The sequence below is a fragment of the Lonchura striata genome, chromosome Z (genome assembly GCF_050655825.1).
Source record: "Lonchura striata isolate lonStrDom1 chromosome Z, ASM5065582v1, whole genome shotgun sequence".
Lineage (NCBI taxonomy): Eukaryota > Metazoa > Chordata > Aves > Passeriformes > Estrildidae > Lonchura > Lonchura striata.
Window position 1 is genome coordinate 25,746,756 of NC_140740.1, and position 8,345 is coordinate 25,755,100.

Genomic DNA, 8,345 nt, shown 5'->3' on the forward strand with positions numbered 1-8,345 from the left:
CCCACACCTCTTGCAGGCTGCCCCATATATCCTGAGGCAATGCTTGGATCCTGCAGGGACATTCAGGACCCCTGTGATGCATCTCAGAGTGCTGGCACTGCACAGGCTGTGGGGACCTGGTACTGAATTGGCACCTCTTGGGTAGCAAAGAGACTTCAGCAGCATCAGTTCCTTGGAGAAACAAAAACCTCATTATACAACCTTGACACTGGTTCCCAAGGTCACAACAGGGCTGGCAGCACCTCTTGCACCGCTAGCACCAGCTGCACATGGTGATTGTACCAACTCTGCCACTTCTGCCTCTTTGTATTCCCTCCTCCAGCATGAGAGCACAGTAGCAAAATCCACTTCATGGACCACAGTAGAGTCTTGACCTTTGTAGTGCCATGAGGGAAAACTGGTTATGCTGTTCTCAGTGGCCTTGCTGATGGAGAGGGATGATGCAAGGAGCCACTTAACTCTGCTTCCCTTTGCAGGAAGCACAGCAGCCCTGTTCCAGCAGGGTTGAATGAGGACTCATAAGAATACCCTTCCAAATTATTTAATCCCAGCCCCAGGAAAGGGAAGAGGAATACATATTTTAAGGAGTTAGAAATGGCCTTCATGTTTCCATCTGCCCTTCTTATCTTTCTCTGAATTTGCCTTAAAACTTGTTCTCCCAGCTTCTGGCCACAGAAGCCTTCTGACTGCCACAGTAGGAAGCTTGCAACTAACTGTATATAACGTTGTTCCATCCATCCTGGCTCGGTCAGAAGTGGTCCAGACAGCTGCACTCCCTCTAAGTGAAAGAGTTACTTACCCAACAGAGGCCTGATCCTGGTGCCGAGTCAAAGCTGTCTGTTGGCAGCAGAAGGAACCACACTCTGGGACAGCCATCTCCTAGCAAAGGAAATTGGGAAGGATGAGTAACTTAAAATCAGCTGAAGGTGTCCTCAGACCTCCCTCTGGCCCAGTATAATTGGCACTGATTACAGCCAATTACTGATTACTGTAGCCCATGAGTTCTTGTTTTTAGATTGCTCAAGGTTTATATGTAGTTAGTTAACACAGAAGGAGGACACCTGAGGAATGGCTGTTTGCTCTGGGCTGCCCAAAATAAACTAGCACCTGCTCAGCAACTCCCTTGCCCCACAACCACAGTGACCATGTCACCACATGTCCCACAGGCTCCACTTCCCAAAAGTGGGGCAAAAGCACCTACACAGCATCAGAGCTGTGTCCTTGGCTGAGTGGGGAAAGGGCTGCTAATGAGTAAAACAACAGCATGCAGTGATACTACAGCAGGCTTTCCAAAAAGCTTACATTATAAAAATTGTTCAGCCACCAGAGAAACAATGCAAGAAATAGGGAAGAGAACAGTGCTATCTGCAAAGTACATCTAAGTCCAAAAGTTAATTCAAAATCCCTTTCATGGGTGATCATGACTAAATGTGCAGAATTAAAATAATATTAAAAACAACCTAGAAGAAAAAACAGCTTAGTACATGGCATGGGTTAAAAGCACTCACCTTCAGTCTGCATTGGCTCAGATTATGGTTCTGATATGAGAGATTAGGAGGAAGTTCATAGGTTGTGATCATGCACAGCAGGACTCTGGGTCTTCACAGCATTTACTGAGACACCAAGGAAGCCTCAAGGTCCTGAGCCTGGTCCCTGCTCTTGCAGGGTGCTGCCACCTCCACGGGTACACAGCAAATACCACAGTTTTCTCACTGCCTTTTGTCTCAGGGATTACTTCAATGTCATGGTAAATGTGTAGGATTTTGACAGATGTGTTTCCAAGAAAAAAATATTCATCTCCTGTGGCAATGTCCAGAGGCTTTGACTTCATCAGCATATGTTACTTAATATGCATTACTTTGTCAGGACAGACACAAAATTTTGTGTTCTTTCCTGAGCAGGGAACATTGCCTGGGAGAGCAAGTCTAAGGTACACACACAGGGTGATGTAAATCTAGAGGACACATTTGCAAAAGAAGACAACCCAGAAAGGCAAGTCTTGATAAGATATCAGTTAGGAAAAAGCAGTAATAGCCAAAAAAGACTAATTCCAAGTAACATTGCTGCAAATACCACTACAGCTATTCAAACAAGACACAAGGAGTGCACATCCACTGCCATAAGCACCATTATGTCAGTCAAACCAGAATAAAAAGGGTGGAAGGTACTAGATTTTAAAATGGCAGCATTTTATACTTTTCCCCTGTCTTTCACAGTGGAACAAATGAAGACAATGAGGAATCCAACCCTGTAGCTGCCAGATAAAAAATTAAGCTTCTCAGGAATAGGATGCATCACCTGGTGGAAAAATTCAAAGCTAAAACCTGGTTTGTTTATATTTCTTTAATATCTGGTACTGAGTTGAAAGAATACTGCATTTGAACAAAATGTCTTTTTAGCAAGTAGGAATACAAACACACCCAGACAGCACTCAGGTAAGCAGGGAAATCTACAATTTTTTCATTTACTAACATAAAAGTGTCACATCTTTAATATAAAATAAAAGGGAAGAAATTAATCAAGACCACATTTTCTTTTTTATATATATTTACAAGCAAAAACCTATGATATAGCAATCACATGTTTATTTAAATTTATTTAAAATATATCCTGCTAAAGAATACAAACTAATTATTAATATGAAAGTAAATATATTTAGTTTGAAAGTGTATATATTGCATATCAACAGAATACACACAGGGTTAATGTTGCTTAGCTAGCTTAAAGCTAAAACTAATCCAATATGCAACTCAAATTCCCACAGCTTAATACATTTTATGACTAAGCTGCTGCTTTAATGGCCAGTAATAAAATCTAAATCACTTAACCCAACATGCAACTGAAATCTGTGCTAAGCCATTAAAGACATTGCTGTCTGAGGATGTGAGCCTACTGCAGCTTATACTGGTGTTGATTGCTGCAGTTGCTTCCTTCTGCCAGCCTCTGGACCCTTAACTGAGGTCTTCCAACTTTAAAGCAACAAATAAATACACAAACAGAAAAATCAACCCCAAAACTCCCAAACCTACCTCTTTCCCTTCCTTTAAACTGGATTTAGTTTGCTGAAACAGACTTGCAAAGGGTCCAGCATAATGGAGGGACATTCACTAACTGCCTGACCTCCACAGCCTGTGCCCAGTGTACCTATGCCTGGATGGTGTCAGATGCTCAAATTTCTGCTGTGAAGGATGTGCTTCAAGGCTTACAATTTGCAGTGCCTTTTGAAGCTCAAGAGTCCATGGCCACAGGACAACCAGCATGTTTGTTTGTCTAAGTCAAGAGAGTCGCACTTCTCAGGGACACAGGTGCTGGACACATTGCATCTCCTTGCACCATCTTTCTGGGTGCCAGGAGAGTCAGGCAAAAACACAACACAGAAGACAATCCTTTGTTTTATTCTCCAGCTTGGCTCCATCACTGGTTCAAAGCATCTCTGGAGCATCCAGGACTCAATTCCAGTAGTCCCTGACCAAACTTACTAGGTTTTCTGCAATGGGGTCAATGGGCACAGAGGCTGGAGGCAGCCTAGGCTCAGCTGAAAGCCATGCTACACCCACCACATGTGCTGCCCATTCCCACTGTTTACCATCCCCCTAGAGACGGTGGGATAGACTGACTGGTGTTCAGCAGGATGGTGACCATCAAGGAACCGTGGCTGCCTCTGCATCTCTGCCAGTGAGGAGCAGGTTCATGCCACATGGAAGTCCTCCAGGTGGGTGCACATCAGCAACACGGACATGGTTGGCTTCTGTGTGAACTGGTACCTCCTAGAAATGGAGAAAAGGTGGAGAGAACCATGTCAGGCCCTGGATCAGGCCCAGAGATGAGGAAATGTACCTCAATCTCATGCATGTGTGGTTGGACAGGGAGCGGAAGTCTGTACTGTACTTTACTGGGAGGGAAGAAATGGGAAGGAAGAGCAGAGACAGCAAACCTAGAGGTAGAGGAAACAGCAATAGGAAACCTAGAAGTAAGATACTGGCCTTGGAAACATTGGGCAGGTGAAGGGGAAACCTAGCAGAGGGACTTAAGACATTAGGCAAAGAAGAATGGTTATTGTGAAGGACAAGATGTTGATTCCTCATCCAGACATGTTGACTCATGCAATATGCAATGAAGGCACTCAGAATCTGTGCCCAGATATACCAAGGATTAACAAAAATAATTTATTCCATTTTTTCACCCAGTTATTTCAGGAATTAGTGATGCAGCCAGTAGTCACAGCCAGTGATTACCATCAGTAATCCATTTGCACTGTTTCCATTTCAGACGAAGAAGGATATATATTTTGCTTTTGGTTTAGATGAATAGATTCTTTTCTGTATTTATACTGAAGCAAAATAACTTCAGATTCATGCTCCCTTTTTACACCATGCTGATGTACATGTAACAGCCAGGAGGTCATGCTGTCATCCAGAGTGACATGGTCTGACTGAAGAAATGGCCCAACAGGAGCAGCATGAAGTTCAGCAAGGAGGAGTTTAAAATCCTGAACCCAAGAAGGGAACAGGTAGAGCCTGGGAGCTGACAATCTGGAAAGCAGCTTGGTAGAAAAGGATATGAAGGTCCTGGTGGACACCAAGTGGAACTTTAGCCAGCAGTGTGCCCTTTCCACAGAGAAGACAAATGGTGTCTTGGGCTGCACAGAAAGGAGTGATGACAGCTGGTGGAGGAATGGGATCCTTCCCACTACTCAGCACTTCTGAGGTCACAACTCAAGCAAGTCCATAGGAATGCCACAAGCATAATAAAGGAGCTGAAGAATCTGACATATGAGGAGAAGCTGAGAGAGCTCGGACTGTTCAGTGTAGAGAAGAGAAAGCTCAAGAGCATCTTATCTGCATGTACAAATACCTGATGAGCGTGAAGAAGAAGGAGATAGGCTTTTTTCTCAGTGGTGCACAGCGCCAGGATGAGAGACAATGTGCACAAACTGAAACATGAGAGATTCCTTTTGAGCTTTCTGAAACACTTTTGCTGTGAGAGTGGATGCACAAGATGGCCAGAGAGCTTTTTTGTCTGCATGCTCAAAACCCACCTGGACCCAGACCTGAGCAACCAGACCTCACATATCCAGTCTCAAATGGACCAGGGGGCAAGAAGTTCCTGTGCTGCAAGACTGCTTATAGTGAGCTGTTTGGTGCTGTTTGAAGCAGTGATTACAAATCTTCTACTGAAAATCCAATACCCATTTTTACTGAGGAGATCCTTGTGGCAGCACACTCTATGGCTGGAAGCAGAAATTTCTTTGTTGTGAAAAATGCCAATCACTTGGTTTTTAAAATTTTAAAAGTTTAATAATAATAAAATGGTTATAAAAATAGTAATACAATTAAAGTAATAAAATTTACAGTTAGAACAATTACAAGACAATAAAAAGCAAAGACTTACAGTTGTCCATATGCTCTCAGACACTAAGTCACGAAAAGCATGCCTTGTGAACAAAGGAATCACCCTTAAAACAATACACTGTTGCATATTCATATATCCTTCATGGTTATGCATACATTCTATATAAAATAAAACACTCTCTCTTTTAATTCCCATGGCGTCTTTGAGTCTGAGCAAGGCCTGAAGAAATTAGCTTCTTCTGATAAGAGAACCATAAATTGCTCTTCTCTGGAAGATTTAGGTGTTCTGGGGCTGTTATCTTGAAGCTAGTATCTCATTCTTTAAAAAAAAAAAAACCCACATACATAGTTTCTCTTTTAACTACAAAACTACATTTACCATACTATTAAAATAATACAGCACTTCTAATCAATGTAACATAATACATATAGTATTCAATTTAGTATTTGTGAAAAGCCAATTATAAAACATGCATTTTTCACATTTGTCACACAGTTTTCTTAGAGTAGTGTCTTCTGATTTGTTGCCTGTGGACTTGTAGAGTCCTTTTGTCTGTAGAGTACTTCTAAAGAACACAAGAGTTAGTAACTAAGCGAAGTGAGCTCATCACAAAAGGACTTAAGTATACCACACAGGAAAAAATCCTTAAGGATCTATCGGCTGAGTATATAAAGGAAAATGGGTGTTGTGTTGATATGATCAAACTCAAGTGGGTAGTGATGTACCTTCCTCCCTGCAAAACAACAGGTTTTAACTAAGTATGGAGAGCAGCAGAAAATGGAATCAAGGTTTAGGAGATGTGTAGCAAGGACTGTTTTTTCACAGGAATACTGCAGCAAGACTTTTCAAATAATGTCTTTTTCTCTAAATAAATGCTAAGCAAATACCATTTCCCCCCCTTTTGTTATCACCTTGATAGGAACCACTTCCCAAAAAAGCAACTGTATATCAGTATATCAGACTTACACCATCTGCACACTGTTGTACATGGAGATAAGGTTCTCTGTGGTAGTCTGTTATTTTACAGTTTGTTCTTCTGTAGTATGTTTTTATATTCCTTGTTATAAGTTTGTAATAGTTCATTCTGTGTAGCCCATTTGGCTTCCCTAATGGCTCAGTCCTGAGTTGTTTACCACAGTTTTCCCTGCCAAAATGTACGTCAATCCACTTGTCAGTCTCCCTATATGCCTCCCTTGTTCCCTTGTCTTACCCCTGTCTGTCAAAGACAGCACACTCCTTTGCTCCTGGAGTGTTCCCTGTCTTTCATCCCTTCCTCAAAGCAGAATTGGATTGTCAGGTTTGCTTCCTCCCCGTGTTGGCTTCTCTTGGGGAGCTCTTACCCTGCACCCCTCCCCTAATGCCTCCCTGCTGGTCACAGGTTGTGCCCTCACCGTGTTTCCCGTACCCTTTAAAAGCAGTTCTTGCATGTTCAGATTTGTCACTTGCTCTGCCCCCCTTTGGGAATGAAATCATTGGCGATTCAGACAAGTGTCCTTCCCTTATTCCTGTGCCTCAGTTTCCCCGTGCTCTGTGCCCTGCTGCGCTCCCCACGCCGCAGCGATCACCGCCCCCTGCACCAGGCTGGGCAGAGACTCGGGGGCGGCCGCTCACGCCTGGCCCTGCGGCCACAGCGGGACAGCTGCCAGCAGTGCCCATCCCTGGACACTGAGAGCCAGGCACAGGGACAGCTGCCAGCAGTGCCCATCCCTGGACACTGAGAGCCAGGCACAGGGACAGCTGCCAGCAGTGCCCATCCCTGGACACTGAGAGCCAGGCACAGGGACAGCTGCCAGCAGTGCCCATCCCTGGACACTGAGAGCCAGGCACAGGGACAGCTGCCAGCAGTGCCCATCCCTGGACACTGAGAGCCAGGCACAGGGACAGCTGCCAGCAGTGCCCATCCCTGGACACTGAGAGCCAGGCACAGGGACAGCTGCCAGCAGTGCCCATCCCTGGACACTGAGAGCCAGGCACAGGGACAGCTGCCAGCAGTGCCCATCCCTGGACACTGAGAGCCAGGCACAGGGACAGCTGCCAGCAGTGCCCATCCCTGGACACTGAGAGCCAGGCACAGGGACAGCTGCCAGCAGTGCCCATCCCTGGACACTGAGAGCCAGGCACAGGGACAGCTGCCAGCAGTGCCCATCCCTGGACACTGAGAGCCAGGCACAGCTCTGCAGCCTGGAATTTCGTATGCTCTTTAGTGCTCTCTGATTTTCACACGTTGCTAACAGCAGGGAGGAGACGGTAAAATTCCCTTGACAGGAGGAAACACATTTATCCACTGATTGCAGTATTGGCAATGGGAGCAAATGGCTCTCACAGGTGCAGCAGACATCCAAAGTGGCTGCAGTGCAAACCAGACGAAGGCAGCAGAGCACTGAAATGGGAGAGCTTCAGTCCCTTCAGACACTTTCCATCTCCCACCTAGAAAAACAAAGAAAACTATGTCCAGCCTATTTATGACAACATCAGGTTCCTGGGGACTGAGAAACTGAGAAGCTCAAAACATTTCACAGCCTACAAAGGGAAAAATACCCCATGATGGTAGGAATTATAAATGAGACAAAGTCCATGGGGTTTTTTAAGAGGGAAATCTACTGGATTTTGGAGGAGGAAACAATCTTTAGTAAAAAGGGCTCCCTTATTCTCTAAGATACTTTCCTTCAGGATATAATCCATGTTTAGGCTTGAAACAACAGCAGGAAATGCTACCTGCTCATGCAATGCAAAATAGCATAATTTTGTGGCTAGAAACCTGGCTTCTGTGATCCTGTAAAACAGCTATCACCACCCATTTGAAGGACTTAAAGGGCAATTTCCTCTGGATACCTGTAGCATTTTGACATTGAAAACCCAATTGGTACATGGCCTCCTGGCATTAAGTCAACTGCTGGCCACAGGCTACTTTTCTGTGACCCCACAATAAAACCAGCCTTGTGACAGACTGTATGGGCTTCCTGCTGTACAGACTTGGTTTACAACTTCATATG

General features: G+C 44.5%; 1 long non-coding RNA gene across 1 annotated transcript in view; it reads right to left on the reverse strand.

The window, feature by feature from the left end:
* The window catches only part of LOC146763738 (uncharacterized), a 65,398-nt gene extending 58,254 nt beyond the window's left edge, over positions 1-7,144 (reverse strand). The window contains exon 1 of the long non-coding RNA XR_014951425.1: positions 800-7,144. This is a non-coding gene — a long non-coding RNA (uncharacterized LOC146763738). The remainder of the gene's footprint in view (positions 1-799) is intronic.
* Positions 7,145-8,345: the final 1,201 nt, after the last annotated feature.